Source organism: Carlito syrichta, unplaced genomic scaffold (genome assembly GCF_000164805.1).
Source record: "Carlito syrichta isolate Samal-C Ts95f unplaced genomic scaffold, Tarsius_syrichta-2.0.1 Scaffold312149, whole genome shotgun sequence".
In the NCBI taxonomy this organism is placed as follows: Eukaryota; Metazoa; Chordata; class Mammalia; order Primates; family Tarsiidae; genus Carlito; species Carlito syrichta.
In genome coordinates, this window is record NW_007256245.1 from 307,773 (window position 1) to 324,875 (window position 17,103).

The following is a 17,103-nucleotide window of genomic DNA, read 5'->3' on the forward strand; positions in this document are numbered from 1 at the left end:
AGAGAGAGCAAAAGGGGGGGGGGGGTGTGCTGAGTTCTGATTATATGTCTTACTAGCTGATTGTGATTGTCTTTGGATATGGCATCTATTTTTATTTTTTCCTGTACTTTTTGTTTTTTAAAATCTCAGTGTTGTCAACTAAAAGGGGGTGGGGAGTGGCAGGGCACACATGCACACACATATACACACACAACACCACGTATTCTACCTACCTTATAGGGTTGTTTGGAGAATCAAAATGCACATGAAAGTGCTTTGTAAATGGCATATTTTACTTAAGCTCTAGGATCATGAAGGTTTAAAATATAACTTCTTGGAACTTTATTTTTCAGAAATGTTTTAAATTTTTACCTGATTTAAAAATAACTTTAAGCCAAGCCCAGTGGCTCAAGCATGTAATACCAACACTTTGGGAGGCCAAGGCGAGAAGACTGTCTGAGTCCAGGGGTTCGAGACTAGCCTGGGCAACTTGGTGTGACCTCGTCTCTACAATAAATAATTTTTTAAAAGTTAGCTGGGTGTGATGGCATGCGCCTGTAATTCCAGCAACTTGGAAGGCTGAGGCGTAAGGATCCGCCTGAGCCCAGCAGGTCGAGGCTGCGGTAGCCATGAGCATGCCACTGCACTACACTCTGGGCAACAGAATGAGGCTTCGACTCAAAAAAAAAGTAACATAAAAATAACTTTAGGGGCTGTGTGTGATTGCCTGTAATCCCGTGCTTTGGGAGGCCGAGGTGAGTGGATTGCCTGAGTCCGCGCGTTCGAGACCCTCCTGGGCAGCTTGGCGAGACTGCGTCTCTACAATAAATCGGAAAAAAACTAGCCGGGCGTGGTATCGCGCGCCTGTAGTTCCAGCTACTCGGAAGGCTGAGGCGTAAGGATCGCTGGAGCCCAGCAGGTCGAGGTTGCGGTGGGTGGGGAGCGTGCCACTGCATTCCAGTCTGGGCGATAGAGTGAGACTCCAACTCAAAATCAAAAACAAAACAAAACAAAACAAAACCCAGTATTTGTTGATTTCCATTTAGCTTTTCAGGAATCTATTATTTGTGGACTACTACTAGTTCTGTGCTCCGTATACCACCAACTCTCAATAAATATTGCATTCGGAGCATTTTTGTTCTAGTAAGATTTAGGGTGCAAATGAACTGAGCTCTTACAGTATCTGTAGTATATAAAGTTTTCAGAAGACAACCCACCTGCTCCATACTTTGAAATAGAAACAATCAGATTCACAAAGGTACGTTATTTCTGCTTACCTACGTCTCATTTCTCACCACCTTCTCCCCCAAATCCACTTTCCCTGGCGCACAGAACTACTTCCCAAACGGCTCAACACAATCTCCTTTTTGGATTTTTTCCTACTCTTGTTCCTTTACCTAGACACTCTTCCATTGCAAAGCCAACTCTTCCTTTACGTCTCAGTTAGATATCATCTTACGAAAGAAAGCCTTCCCTGACTCTCTCACCAGCACCCTCAGGTGCTCCTAGGACGCCTGTGATTCCACTCCTTTTGTAGTCACTTTATCACACTGGATTTAAATTGTTTGTCTATCTTAAAGACTACGAACTTTGGGAAGGCAGTGTCTTTGTCTGCTTTGTTCACTGTTTTATCCTTTGCACCTAGTGTTTTTTTTTCCCCCAAGTACGTCCTGATCGAATGAGAGTGTCCTGGAATTTTAGTAAAAAATATAATGCTCTTCCAACCACTGGGCTTGGCTTTCTCATATTCCACTAGGATTTGATGCTCCGCACTGATACATGTTCACTCAGCTGACCGTCCTTTGACCTAGGTTTGCAGGTGTGATCCCATTTGCCTGAAAAGAGCCAAGTTCTCAACCTGCAAAACTACCGCCGACACTGCGTGAAGTCGAAGGGCGTGAAAATGTATGATCCAAGAGCGACTGCTTTGCCCTTTAGGCAGTGAGCTGGAAAAGAAACCTTCAGGGTCCACCGAGATCCCAGGTAAGGCGTCTGACTCGCTTTCTCTCGGCCTCGGGCAGCGCTCCCCACGAACCACCTCCTCCAGCGCGCCAAGCCGTTAGTCCCGCCTCGTCCCCTCGGCTCCACCCATCTGGCTAACCCTAGCCGCCAGGGTGCGCGACGCATTCCTAAGCCCCGCCTCCGGGGCGAGGGCGCGCTCCCCCCTCCCAGCTCTGCCTAAGCAGTTCCGTTAGCAGCGGGAGGAAAAACCGTCCTTCGGGTCCCCGCCTCTCCACTCCTAACGCTTTACTCCCTACTCCCCCTGCGACCACTACACAGCCGGCTACGGAGGCCCCTAAAGTACAAATATCCCCCAGGCCCTTGCGTATCTAGAGAGGTTTTGACCACCTGGTCCTGAGGTCCTGTGTTCTATTTTTGTCAGGAATTCAGATTTAAGACTTTCTTCCGGCGTAAGGAACTTCTACGCTCTTCACGGAAGTAAAGGTTTTTTTTGGTTGTTGTTGTTGCCGCTGTGGCCGCCCGCATTCCTTCCCTCCCACCTCGCGGAATTGTGGCGGGAGGGGGAGGAGAAAGTCAGAGCGCCTGCGCGGAGAGACCGCTTTCCATCCGGGTCCCTGTCCGTGCGGTGCAGCAGGTCGGTAGGCGGGAAATGGCGACTGGCTGAAGGAGCTGGTTCTGTTGCTGCTGCGGGCTAAGCGGGAAAGACACCACACATTGCGTAGTCGGGACCATCGCCGGAGCCTGAGGACACTTCTCTGTCGTCACAGTTAGGTAATCCCCTTCGTCCAGACGCTGCCGCTGCTGCCAACCTTAGTTCTCCTCCTCTTCCAGGGCCGTCTGCCGGGATCTCCTCCCCTTCTCACCCTGGTCCTTCAGCGGCTCCAGCGTCTTGGTAGGCATGCACTAATTGGCGCCTCGTACGTCCACTGTGTGGAGCCGCTCCTTTCTGGACTTTCCCCTGGGAACGGAAAGGGCGCTCACTTCCCGCCAGCTTCAGCTCCTATGCTGCGGCCTGCGTTGTGATTTCTGGGGTTGGATTTCACTTTGCTACCCACCCCCCTCCGATCTCACGTTCCTCGTCCCCTGTGGTCCCTCTGGGTAATTAAGTTAGGAGTTCAGCTTTTCCAACCTTTTTGGCCTAATGTTTTCGGTGTTTCATTCTTTCTAGTAGGGTGCTTTTAGGGGGGCGTTGCTGTACCTCAGTTCTTATAAACACCTTTTGATAATGTGGAAGAAGAGATTTCACTAAATTCTGTTGTCTTTTGTACTGTTAAAATGTTGAGTTGACATCGTTACTTTTTAAAATCAAGAGTGATAGTACATAACAGCTCATGTGGTAGCTCTCTGGTTTCCATAGTGGTCAACTAAGGGTGACTCTTATTATCCTTAATATTCTCTGCTTTCTTTGAGCATTAAATGCCTCTATGGTGTTTACTTTTGCATTCTTGGCCAGAATTCTGTGGTAAATAATTGCATAAGTAAATCGTGTTTATTTACTTCTCACCCTGGTGGTGGCTGGATGTGTGAATGATGTTAAGCACTTTAGAGTACCTTAGGGAAGCCTAAAGAGATACTGTTCATAAACTTCTCTGAAATCCTGAAACAAGACGTCCTCAGTAGATGTTGTACTCAGTAGATGTTCCTTCGAGGCAGGGATTTATCTTTCAATGCTAGTAAAGCAGCACCAAGATTACAGTCTTACTTTGGTGTACAAATTAATGACTTGAAATGATAGATTTATCTGTGTAATTTTTAGATTGTAGATTGCTTTATATTTTGTCTCCCCATTCCTGGCCACGTTTTTAAATGTTCGTTTGTGGTCTAGTTTTATCCTTATAAAAGAAGGGAAATAGCAAAGCTAGTTTTACTCCTTTCTTTTTCTTTTTTCTTCTTCATTGTAGGCTAGTCCATAAAGGGAAGTAATAAGGAGGCCCTTGGTTTTGGTTTTTTTTTTGGTTTTTTTGTTTAGAATTTTTTAATTATGCTGAATTTGAAGCCTTTGTAGTTGTTTTCGTTTTCACTAATCAAATTAAGATTAAAAAATTGTTCATATTACATATCAGTTAATATTTATAATTTGAAAGCTTTCAGCTCTGTAGGTCCAACTTAGAAAAATTCACTAATGTTAGTTAGCATGATATTAGGATTAAATTTCAGTAATAAACAGGAACATGCAAACATTATAGTCTTCATTTGGTAGACTTTGCCCAAGGTCATAAAGAAAGTCAAGGCAAAATGTAGCTATTATGTGAAGCAGTCTTTTAGTATTGAGTTGAACTTCATACTTTCCTAGGACTAATAGGAGAGGGGGTGGGAAGTGGATGTACAGGCACGTTAACTACTTGTTTAGTCAATTTGTTTAAAAAATGGGGCCAAATATTTTACTTAAAGCGATCTGAAATAAACTATTGGTATAGTGTGTAGATTTTCTCTGTATTTTAATGACCTTTTTGGGTAGCTTATATGTTAGTAATAAAATTTGGTTTATGGTTAGCAGAGTCAACATTGTAGACTGTTTTCAAGAATTTTCCCCAAATTCTTTAGTACTACATTCAGTACCTGCACCCTTTTAATGCTCTTCTCAGTTTGAGTTGAAAGGACATAAAAGCTGTAAGTGGTGTAGTCCTTAACGTTTGTGGACTTGTAACTATATAGAAAATCCAAAAAGGATTGCATAGGAATACCAAATGAGAGTAGTATGTTTTACAATATTCCATTCTACATAGTGTCTCTTGGGCATTTCATTTGAACTAGTAATATTATTTTCCACTTCTAAGAAATTAGGAATTGGGGAAGTTTTCTCTTTCCTAAATTCATCTAGTTGATTTCAGATTTGTGATTACTGATCAAGTGGTTTCTTTGTGAGATTATTGGGTAACAGAATCCTCTAACTGGTTAAAGAAACTTGACCCTTTTGTCCAGAAAGGATGTACTAGACTCTAGATTCATAACCATAAGCTTTTCTTTTTTTTAAGAGACAGGTTCATCGCTCTGTCACCCCGGCTGGAGTGCAGTGGTGTGATCATCGCTCACTGCAGCCTCAGTGGGCTTAAGTGATCTTCCCACCTCAGCCTCCTGAGTAGCTGGGACTACAAGTGCATGCCACTATGCCCAGCTAATTTTTAAAATTTTTTGCAGAGACAGAGCCTTGCCACGTTGCCTAGACTGATCTCAAACTCCTAGCCACAAGCAGTCTTCCTACCTCAGCCTCCCAAAGCACTGGGATTACGAATGTGAGCCATGTTGGCCTGCCCCCAAATAGTATTAATTTATCTCAGTTATAGGGGACTATGTTTTGGATTAATGAGAAAATGGATAAAGTGTTTTGCCAGAATTTGAAAAAAGCAGTATCTAATTGTATTTGTAGTTTACCAAGTTGTTGTGAAAGCATAAAGTGGAAAAGACACTTTAAGTCATAAATATCGAGTGTGCTGAGAGGTGTGCTCTAAGCAGTTGTTCTGGGTATGTTAAAAAGTACCTTGAGAAGGCTGAGTGTAGGGGCTCATGCTTGTAATCCCAGCATTTTGGGAGACTGAGGCAGGAGGATTGCTTGAGGCCAGAAGTTTGAGACCATCCTGGGCAACACTGGGAGACCCTATACAAATAAATAAACAAATAATAAACATTTTTTAAAAGATGCCTGATCATTTTAACTGGATTGGCTATAGGAGGTGGTTTGTTCTACTTTGAGGATGAGATTTGACAGATATGGAACCTATATTAAAACCATACACTTGCAGCTTTAGTTTCTACTTACTTGGCATTTGCTAGGAGGCATATAGCTAAGCTACATATATTTACTAGTGGTTGTATGACTATAATAATTTTTAATTGTACTATAATTGGACCTACATTACAAGTGGGTAAATTAGGTCGTTCACTGTGTGGTACAATTTGACAGTTGCCAGTGTCTAACTTTATTTGCATCTCTCCAGTGTTTTTCATTTATTTTGTTTGTTTGTTTGTTTGTTTGTTTTTTTGAGTTGGAGTCTCACTCTGTCACCCAGAGTGGAGTGCAGTGGTTGCTATTGGCCACCGCAGCCTCGACCTGCTGGGCTCCGGTGATCTTTCCACCTCAGCCTTCCAAGTAGCTGGAACTACAGGCGTGCGCTATCATGCCCGGCTAATTTTTGTTTTATTGTAGAGATGAGGTCTGCCCAGGCGAGTCTCGAGCCTGCGGGCTCAGGCAATCCACTCAGCTCAGCCTCCCAAGGCACGGGATTACAGGCTGAGCCACCAAGCCCGGTGGAGTGTTTTTCTAAATATCTTTAAAAATCACAAATTGCACTTTGGGAGGTAGAGGCGAGAGGATTGCCTGAGCCCTGGGACTCAAGACTAGCCTGGGCAACTTGGTGAGCCCAGGGCCAAGGCTGCGGTGGTTGTGAGCATGATGCCACTGTACTCCTGCCTGGGTGACAGAGCGAGACTCTGACTCAAAAAAAAAAAAAAATCACAAATTATCTGCAAAAGAAACCTTAAACTATTGGCTTTTATTGTTATTAGCACAGGTTAGCTATCAAATAAACTTGCTGATACCACACAGAGGTGAGGGCTCAGAGACAGTGAAACATAGGAAAGTTAAGTGTTAATGTACTTTTTGTTATCAGAAGTTTGGAATATGGGAGCATAGTCTAGGGAAGATGACAACTGTGGTTGGGGTAGAATCATGTGAAAAGCTTTGGTCTCTTGGGATCCTTTGGAATCTGGCAGTAGTGATGGTGTGGTCCCAAGAAAAATAAGATGTTAAGGACAAATATTTTAGCATGTTACAGTAGGCCAGCGGACTATCTTAGGACCCCCATATTTTATGATGTTCATAGGTTCCTGTATTTGAGAGATTGAGAAAAAAGAGTATGTCTAGATTAAACATGAATCAATATGGGGTTCTAGCAATCAGGCTTTCATAATAGCTATAATAATTTTTAGGACAAGCAAATGTGTTTGCTACTTTGGCTAAAGAAACAAAATAATGTACTAGTAGAAGACACTTGTATACTTCAGAAATAATTGGAATTGAAATTTAGTAATAACAGTTTGTATAGTTTATGAATAATCTTCTTTTAGGCAAAATCATAATTGAGAAATGGGAAACTAAAAAAGCAGAGAAGTTGCCAAAAATAAGAAGAGAAGGATTAAGAAAGACCCTGTTAGCAGCATAACTTGACATTTTAAGTTTCTCGTGATGCCCAGTTAATCTTTAGGTAGGAGTTTTAAAGTCTGTTTTATTAAAAGAAGAGTATTTTATTTGTTAAAAAATATCCAGGACATATAAATATCCTTTCGGTTGAGAGAAAAGCATGATTATTTGCTTTAGTAATAATTGCTTTCATCCTCGTGTCCCTCAAATATGTATGATTTTCCTGTTGAGTTGAAAATGGTTACCCTCTCACTGACTGTACAAGTAACCTGCTTTGGTATTATGTTGTGAAATTAAGCTAATTATATAATCCTTTAATTTTCTGATGTATAGATGAAAATTATTTGAAAAATATTTCAAACCATCATGTGCACCCCCCCACCATTGGGCATATACCTTTCACTTTATAAAAATTTATTTTTATTTATTTTTGATTCAGGATCTCACTGTCATCCAGGCTGAAGTGTAGTGGCATGATCATGGCTCACTGCAGCCTCCAACTCCTGGACTTAGGTGATCCTTCTGCCTCAGCCTCCTGAGTAGTGCATACCACCACATCCATGTAATTTTTTTTTGCTTTTTTTGTAGAGACGAGGTCTTGCTATGTTGCCCAGTCTGTTCTTGAACTCCTGGGCTCAAGTGATCCTCCCACCCTGGCCTCTCAAAGTGCTGGGATTACTGGCATGAGCCATTTTTGTCCAGTTCCGGTTATTTTGGGGGGGGGGTTTGAGTCGGAGTCTCATTCTTGTTGCCCAGACTGTAGTGCAGGGGCACGCTCATGGCCACCGAAGCCTTGACCTGCTGGGCTCAGGCAGTCCTTCCGCCTCAGCCTTCCAAGTAGCTGGAACTACAGATGCATGCCACCACACCTGGCTAGTTTTTTGTGATTTATTGTATAGACTAGGTCTCACCAAGTTCCCCAGGCTGGTCTCGAACTCCTGGGCTCAGGCAATCTCCCAAAGTGCTGGGATTACCAGCGAGCCACCACGCCTGGCCTGTTCTTTTGTTTTTTGTTTTTAATAGTAGCAAATAAGAGGACACTTCTGTTAGAGAATTAGGATTATACCTAATCCTTGACTAATAATTTAAGTAAAAATTAATCCTTTATAAATTATCTCCCATGTAGTTTATTTCAATCTTAAGGATGAATTTTTCCTTGGTAGGTGGTAATAAAAATAGTGGAAAATTATTTCAGATATTCGATGCAGATTTATTGTGGGCAAAAGCTGTGATGTTGGGGCAACCCCTTCAGGTCCCCTCCCACTGTGGGAGCTTTTCTATCCTCTCAATAAATCCTGTTTTCTCACGTTAAAAAAAAAACAACTATGATGTTTTATGATTATAAAGATTTTTATTTAATAACTTTTTCTCCCTTGTCAATATCTCATTCATTTCTATCAAATTAATGTTTTCTTAGGGTTTCAGATTTCTTCTGGCCTGAAAGTAAGTTTAATGTAAAATGTAACTTACTTTTATTTTTATTTTTTTTAAATCAAATTTTTATTCAAGGAATTTCATGTCATTTCTTCCACTTTCCATCAAGGTAAGTTCTTCTATAGCTGGAGTCAAAATTTGTCTCCAAAAGATACCTTTAAGATAATCCTTTTTAGTAGAATTGATGCTTAATCCATAGTTGTCCTGTAAGCTTGCCACAATTCTTCTATTTTGGCTTCTTTATCTCCACTTGAATTTTCTTGAAAACCTCAAAATTCCCCACCAAGAAACTTTGGAATCTAATTTCTTCAACCAGCTTGCTTTAGGGTCATTTTTAGACTAGATAGATCTGCTTGGCTCTCAATTTGACACCCTCTCTAAACATGAATGAGTTCAAGTCTTACTCATTCCTAAGCTATCACACTCAAGAATAGTACAGATCAGTGGAATATGCCAATACCTAATATTAACTTACTTTATTAAATAGATTTTTTTTTAAATCAAAAAGGTATAATTGGTTACATCTATTTACATCTATCGCCTTGCCCAGTTTGGGTGAGAACTATTTAAATAAAAAGCACTCTTAGGAAAATTATGCCAAAATTAAGTTTGCTTTTTTTTTTTTTTTGAGTTGGAGTCTTACTCTGTTGCCCAGGCTGGAGTGCAATGGCTCGCTCAAGACCACCGCAGCCTCAACCTGCTGGACTTAGGTGATCCTTCCGCTTCAGCCTTCCAAGTAGCTGGAATTACAGACGCATACTGCCACACCTGGCTAATTTTTTGATTTATTGTAGAGACGAGGTCTTACCAAGTTGCCCAGGCTGATCTCGAACCCCCAGGCTTAGGCAATCCTCTCGCCTTGGCCTCAAAGTGCTGGAATTACAGGCTGAGCCACCGCACCGGCCAAGTTCACTTTTTTTAATCTTTAGAATTTTCTTTGTGTATCCAGTAAGTACATTGAAACTTGTATGTATATAGATGAACCCAGTAAATTGACATATTTCATAGATTGGATAATAATATGGTGAGAAATGATAGCCTGGAAGTATTGGGTTTCCCATGAGCTTGTTGGCTTGTTGAGAGAAGGAATTACAGTACCCACTTCTTATGAATTTATAACCTGTATTTTTGCTAAAGTATCATTGTGTTATGAAGCTTTATTGGTTGAATTTTCTTATTACATGTAATAGAATTCACTCTCTCTCTCTTGTCTTTTTTGAGTCAGCCTCACTCTGTTGCCCTGGCTGGAGTGCAGTCAGCCTCAACCTGCTATGCTCAGGCGATCCTTCTGCCTCAGACTTCCATGTAGCTGGAACTGTAGGAGTGCACCACCATACCCAGTTATTTATTGTAGAGACAAGGTCTTACCATGTTGCTCAGGTTGCTCTCGAACTCTTGAGCTCTTGCAGTCTGCTCACCTCCACCTACCAAAGTGCTGGGATTACAGAATTCTTTTTTTTGTAAGATTTTTTTTTTTGAAACAGGGTCTTGCTCTGTCACCCAGACTGGGTGCAGTGGTGCAGTCATAGCTCACTGCAACCTTGACCTTCTGGGCTCAAGCGACCCTCCTGCCTTAGCCTCCTGAGTAGCTAGACCTACAGGTGTATGCCACCTTGCCTGGATACTTTTTTAAAAATATATTTTTGTAAGCCAGGCACAGTGGCTCACTCCTGTAATCCCAGTACTTTGGGAGGTGGAGACGAGAGGATTGCCTGAGTCTAGGGGTTTGAGACCCACCTGGGCAACATGGCGAGACCTCATCTCTAAGATAAATCAATAAGTTAGCTGGGTGTGGTCGTCCTTGCCTATAGTTCCAGCTACTTGGAAGGCTGAGGCTGTCCTGAGCTCAGCAGGTCGAAGCTGTGGTGGCCATGAACATGCCACTGCATTCCAGTCTGGGTGACAGAGTGAGACTGACCTTCCACCCCCCAAAATATATATGTATATATTTTGAAACAGAGGTCTCACTGTGCTGCCCAGACTGGTGTTAAATTCCTGGCCTCAAGTGATCATCCAGCCTTGAGCCCAAAGAGCAGGGATTACAGGCATGAGCCACTGTACCTGGCCTACATGATTTTTAAATTATATTTAGTGGAGGTAATTACAATTGAAACAACCTATAAATTATTGTTCTATTAAAATTCAGGTTAAAGAAATACAACTATGTTATTCTCCCTATAACAAATACAGATTTTGCCTAAGGGTATTTCTGCTAAGGACCTGTAAGATTTTTAAGTTAGAGTGCTAGTAGTAGCATTTAAAAACATATAACTGAATCACTATGCCTTAATACATATTTTCAGTGATCAACAAATGGAATACTAATGCCATCTTTTAAAAATCGATTTATATTTTGAGAGTATTTTAGTCATCAGTAACCTAACAACCCGCGTGTTGTTTCTCTAGAGAAAGTTAGTTGATAATGACTTTAGAAAAAAAATTCTTTTTGCTGTTATTTATTGAAAAAACTTTAAGGAGGGAAAAAAAACCCCTTAATTTTATCAGTCTAACTCAGTTCTTTTATTTTTGGTATAGTTCCTATATTTGGCAGATGTTTTTGATTTTTTAAAAAATATTTGGTAGTTTATAAATAATTCCATAATATTAGCTAATTTAAAAAGCAGAGTAAATCATACATCAGAAAAACAATGATCCAAAAAGACTGCCTATCTTTATCACACACTGTATTATGAAGGGGATAAAAGAATCTTCCTGTCTTAGAGCTGGTACTTTATGTAATGCTCCTCTACTTATTCCTTCTGCCCCAGTTGACTTTTGATTTTTTTTTAAGTGACAGAAATCTTTCTTCTCTGAGGTCATTAATGGAAGAAGTGGAGAGTAAAAATGTACAGTTGCATTATCTGAAGCTGTTGATTTCAGATTAGTCAGGCTAGAAATACAGATTAAGGCTGAGCGTTGTGGCTCACACCTGTAATCCCAGCACTTTGGAAAGCAGAGGCTAGAGGATTGTCTGAGACTAGGCGTTTGAGACCAGCCTAGGCAAAATGATGAGACCTTGTCTCTACAATAAATCAAAAAATTAGCCAGGCATGGTGCCAGGCTCCTGTAGTTCCAGCTATTTGGAAGACTGAAACAGAAGGATCGCCTGAGCCCAGCAGGTCAGGGCTGCGATGTCTGTGAGCATGCCACTGCACTCCAGCCTGGACAACAGAGTGAGACTTCAACTCAAAGAAAGGAAGGAAGGAAGGAAGACTAAGTAGAAGCATATGCTGCCACTTTTGAAAATGTCATTTGGTGTTAGCTAAGGCAATGACTTTTAGGTTTTTCTTTGATTAATATAAGTTAATATAAATTTAACTATCATACCATGTTTAAGGCAGAGTATAAATTAACAGACCCATAGAATTTTAGAGGTAGAGAAGACCAAAGAGGTCATCTAGTCCAATAATGTGGTTTTTATTAATGATGAATTATTCTGAAGACTTTTTAACATTAGTAAATGTTTGCCTTAATTAGGATGCAGCATGATGAGTTAGTTGTATGTGATAGAAAGATGAAGACAACTGATTAATTAATAACTCATTTCCCATTTTGACAGCTCTTTTTAATTTTCATTTGTTTTTTAGGTAAAATTTACATGTAGTGAAATGCACAGATAGAATATGCAATGACTTCTTTTGCTCTTGAGGAAACAAAGTGCTAGAAGGATTGCCTGACTTAGTGTCACACAGTTAACTAATGATAGATTCAGGACTGAAACCTGAGCTCCTACTTCCTAGTCTGGAGGTCATTCCTCTAGAAACTTTCAGGAGCCTATTCCAGAACCTTGCATTTGTGTTTTATTCTTTTTTTTTTTTTTGAATCAGAGTCTCACTTTGTCGCCTAGGCTAGAGTGCAGTGACATACTCTCAGCCACACCTGCATTGACCGCCTGGGCTCAGGCAATTCTTCCGTCTCAGCCTTCCAAATAGCCAGAACTACAGGCGCATGCTACCATGCCTAGCTAATTTTTTGATATATTGTAGAGACGAGGTCTCACCAAGTTGCCCAGTCTGGTCTTGAACCCCTGGGCTCAGGCAGTACTCTCGCCTCAGCCTCCCAATGTGCTGGGATTACAGGCTTGAGCCACTGCACCCGGCCCATATTTTATTCTTTATATAGCAAATTTTCAATATGAGGGGGACCCAAAAAACCCAGAATTTATTTATAAAAACTTGTGTATTTATTCTTACATGTTGAACTTTAGTTATCTTTGAAGTACTCTCCATTTGCCACAAGCCTCCACACCTGGCTAATTTTTGTTTTATTTTTTTGTCGAGGTGAGGTCTTGCCATGTTACCCATGCTGGTCTCAAACTCTGGGCTCAGGTGGTCTTCTACCGTTGGTCTCCCAAAGTGCTGGGATTACAGCTACCATGCCCAGATTATACAATATTTTTAATCACTTTGCATGATACAAAATTTTGACTAATCTATCACATGGAGTCAGGTGTGGGATTTTCCACTTGTGGCATTATGGTGTTGTGTTAGTGCTCAGAGAGTTTCAGATTTTGGGGCATTTCAAAATTTTTGGATTAGGCATGCTCAATCTATATACTTTTTCTCTCTTATTCAGCAGACATATTTGTAAAGAGGGCACATAAGTTACTACAAAGTACTGTAATTTGTTAAGAATTCTTTGTGGGCAATATGCTGTTTTCTTTTCATACTATTTAGGTAGAAATTTGCACTGAAAACCTCAGTAGCAGATTGTCAACTGAGTTTATGCTTGTTTCATTGTTGTAGTCTTATTGTTAACAGAAGGCAATTTGCAACCATAATTGTCTGCCTTAAGGATTGTTTGGTATCAGGGATTTTGTGAGAAGGAAGAAAATCTTATGAGGAAGGAACATTTTTAGTTTTTAGACCTCTTTTTGTGAGTAAGAATTTATTACTGCAGTGAGGATTGTTTATGCTTCAATGATATATTGTCTCTTCACCCACCTCCCACATTATGTGGTGATTTTGAGAGAAATGAGAAAAATTGTGGTTCAGTTCAACTTGTGTGCCAGGTTATTGGAGTTGATAGATCAGATCTCTGGTTTCAAGACTCTTACAGTATAGTGCAATGAAGATAAGCAGATTATTTTAATATGATTTGATAAAAGTTAACTACAGATCATCACAAGGTTTACACAGGTTTGGGCTATGGAAGTAATTACTTACTGGAGTGCATGATACTTGAGCTGAGTTTTATGTTTTGTTCGTTGTTTGTTGAGACAAGGTCTCATGTTGCCTAGCTGGTCTCAAGCTTCTGGCCTCAAGTGGTCTTTCCACCTTGGTCTCCTAAAGTATTGGGATTACAGACAGTTGTGAACCACTGTCCCTGGTGGGCTGAGTTTTAAACAATGAAGATAAGAATTTATTGAATGAATGAGGTAAAGAGGAAAGCAGAAACATATGTATAGATTATGATATAGGCAGGAAACATTACTGCAGTGCAAATAGCAATGAAAAAAGACTGGGGAGTAGAATTTGGGGGTTTTATATGCAGTGCTAAAGATGCCTTTATTTTGAAGGCATTTTTTGGGAAACGTGGTGAGAGGAACAGGCAGCAGACTTGTGCAGGATGGAGGATACAAGACTAAAAAATATTTTAGTAGTAAAAAAGTAATCAGGATTGATGATTGACTACAGGGGATAGATCAGGTGTGGTGGCTCACACCTGTAATCTCAGCAATTTGGGAAGCCAAGGCCAGAGAATTGCTTGAGCCTAGGAGTCCGAGACCATCCTGGGTAACATAGTGAAACCTTGTCTACAAATAAAAAAATTAACCAGATGTGATGATGCATGCCTGTAGTCCCAGCTACTTGGGATGCTGCGGTTGAAGGATCACATAAGCCCAGGAGGTTGAGGCCACTGTAATTGTTGTGGTCATGCCACTGCTCTCCAGCCTGGGCAACAGAGTGAGACCCTGACAGAAGGAAGGGAGGGAGAGAGGGAGGAAGGGAGGCAATTAATTTAGAGGGTATTCAGAGAAATGAACAGAATTAATGTTGCACTTTATAACTAACATTTGGAAGAGGCTTATTTTCCAACTCCAAGCACCACTTGCCCCCTTTAGTTCTTTTCCCTGGGCTGCAGTTATATAGAAAGCAAACTTCATTGCCCAGTTTTGCCTTTCTGTACAGTCAGCTTTTTATATTCGTGAAATGAGATCTGGTTCAAATGTTGAAAAAGTGGGACTGTTTTACTTTTTGAGTGTCCTAGAGCACAAAAAGTTTCTAGATTATGGAACTTTTTTTTTTTTGGAGTTGGAGTCTCACCTTGTCACCTAGGCTGGAATGCAGTGACATGCTCATGGCCACCCCAGCGTCAACCTGCTGGGCTCAGACAATCCTTCCACTTCAGCCTTCCAAGTAGCCGAAACTACAGGCATGTGCTACCACGTCTGGCTAATTTTTTTTATTTTTTATTTTATTGTAGAGATGAGGTCTCGCCAAGTTGCCCAGGCTGTCCTTGAACCTCCCAAAGTACTGGGATTACAGGCTTGAGCCACTGTGCCCGGCTGGAACATTTTTTATTTTGGTTTTTCAGATTAGGAATACTCAAACTGTAATAGAAAAGAATTTATCTAGTATGAAACTCTAAAGAATTGAGAGGATGTGACAAATTCTAACATAAATAGTAGGATTACCAATATGAAGCTTTGTATTTATGCTTAAAAGTCCTACTGTGTACAGTGGCTCATACTTTCTGGCTATATGGATAAAGTGCATAGGAAACAAAAAAATTTCAATTTTTAAAATAGATATGGGGCTAATAGGTTATGTAATATTATGGTTTGGTAGTTCATTTTTTTTGAGGAATTTGACCATTTCATCCAAATTGTTGAGGATATGGACATCAAATTGTTTGTAATATTCCATAATTTTTTTTTAAATACAGGATCTGTGGTTATATCCACTTTTAAATTCCCAGTATTGGTAATTTGTCTTTTCTCCTTTTTTTCTCAGTTGTGCTAGAGGTTTTATAAAAATAATTCAACTTTTGCTTTCATTTATTTTTCTTGATTTTAACTTCATTGATTTCTGATCCTGTTGAATGTTTTGTCTCTTTTTTTTTTTTTTGAGTTGGAGTCTCACTCGGTCACCCAGACTGGGGTGCAGTGGCCGCTCCCGGCCACCGCAGCCTCCATCTGCTGGGCTCCAGCAATCCTTCTGCCTCAGCCTTCCAAGGAGCTGGAACTACAGGCGCGCGCTACCATGCCTGGCTAATTTTTTGATTTATTGTAGAGATGAGGTCTCGCCGCCCAGGCGGGTCTCGAACCCGTGGGCTCAGGCAATCTACTCACCTCAGCCTCCCAAAGGCGTGGGATTACAGGCTGAGCCACCGATTGTTTTGTCTCTTGACAATGGATTATAATTTCTCCCTTTGTGTTTCTTGCAATATTTTACTGAATGCTGAATATTGTGAATAGGACAGTAAAGACTAAGTAAATAGTGTTTTATACTTGGAAAATTGCTTTCCTGGACTTTTAGTGTAGGTGGTTGAGTCAATCTAGTTAAAAGTTAAGTTGAGTTTTTTTTGTTTTTTGAGTTGGAGTCTCACTCTGTCACCCAGACTGGAGTGCAGTGGCCGCTCCCGACCACCGCAGCCTCGACCTGCTTGGCTCCGGCGATCCTTCCGCCTCAGCCTTCCAAGTAGCTGGAACTACAGGCGCGCGCTACCATGCCTGGCTCATTTTTGATTTTTTGTAGAGATGAGGTCTCGCCAAGTTGCTCAGGCAGGTCTCTAACCCGTGGGCTCAGGCAATCCACTCACCTCAGTCTCCCAAAGGCATGGGATTATAGGCTGAGCCACCGAGCCTGGCTTCTTCTTGGATTTCTTTGAGTAGCATTTTATAGTTTTCACTGTAAAGGTCTTTCACTTCTCTGGTTAGGAAGATGCTGAGGTATTTCTTTTTTATTATTATTATGCCCGTCGTCTTGCAATCATGCCATATCTCTTCACTCCATTCTTCTTCCTGAGCTACTAGTATGTGTTTCCTCTTTCAAGCAAAAATTATTGCATTGTCTTTACTTTATGTGTTTATTTTTTTTTCTTTACTGTCTCAAGGAAGTCTAAATCAAAGTATCACTTGCTTCTATCACACCTGTTATCAAAAACAAAACTATGTATTCTAATAGTGTCTCATTAGTTGTCTTTTCTTTGGTAAATCAATGACTTCATAATCCATAGACCACACCCTTGTCCTTGATAATCACAGACTCCTGCTCTACTACAACCTCTTATCTGCTATGAGACAATCCTCCATGCTGGTTGCTTTTCATCTTCTCAACTTGAAATGCTGGACACAGCATGCAATCCTTAAAACTCCTCTATTTTCTAACTGTTTTGGTCAGCTCATCTAGTCTCATTATTTTAAATAGAAAATAAAAATTGATTTTTTTCCAAATATATAAATGTCACATTAATCATCCCTATAGAATTTTAGAGGTCCTGATCTGCAAATCCATTTTGGTTACTAATAACTACCTCAAAATTTATGTCACAAAACTAAGCTCTTTGTGTTTCCTCCCAAAATTGCTTCTCTCCTGTCCTCATCCTCTGTAATTATCAACTCATTCTTTATATTTTACCAGTTAAAA

General features: G+C 40.7%; 1 protein-coding gene across 4 annotated transcripts in view; it reads left to right on the forward strand.

Moving 5' to 3' along the window:
* Positions 1-2,277: 2,277 nt before the first annotated feature.
* The window catches only part of CTDSPL2 (CTD small phosphatase like 2), an 80,285-nt gene continuing 65,459 nt past the window's right edge, over positions 2,278-17,103 (forward strand). For 2 of the 4 annotated variants that reach the window (XM_008069626.2, XM_021718384.1), the window contains exon 1: positions 2,278-2,712. The gene's annotated coding sequence lies outside the window, so the exon portion shown is untranslated. The other 2 variants (XM_021718383.1, XM_008069627.2) reach the window with 2 other exon arrangements.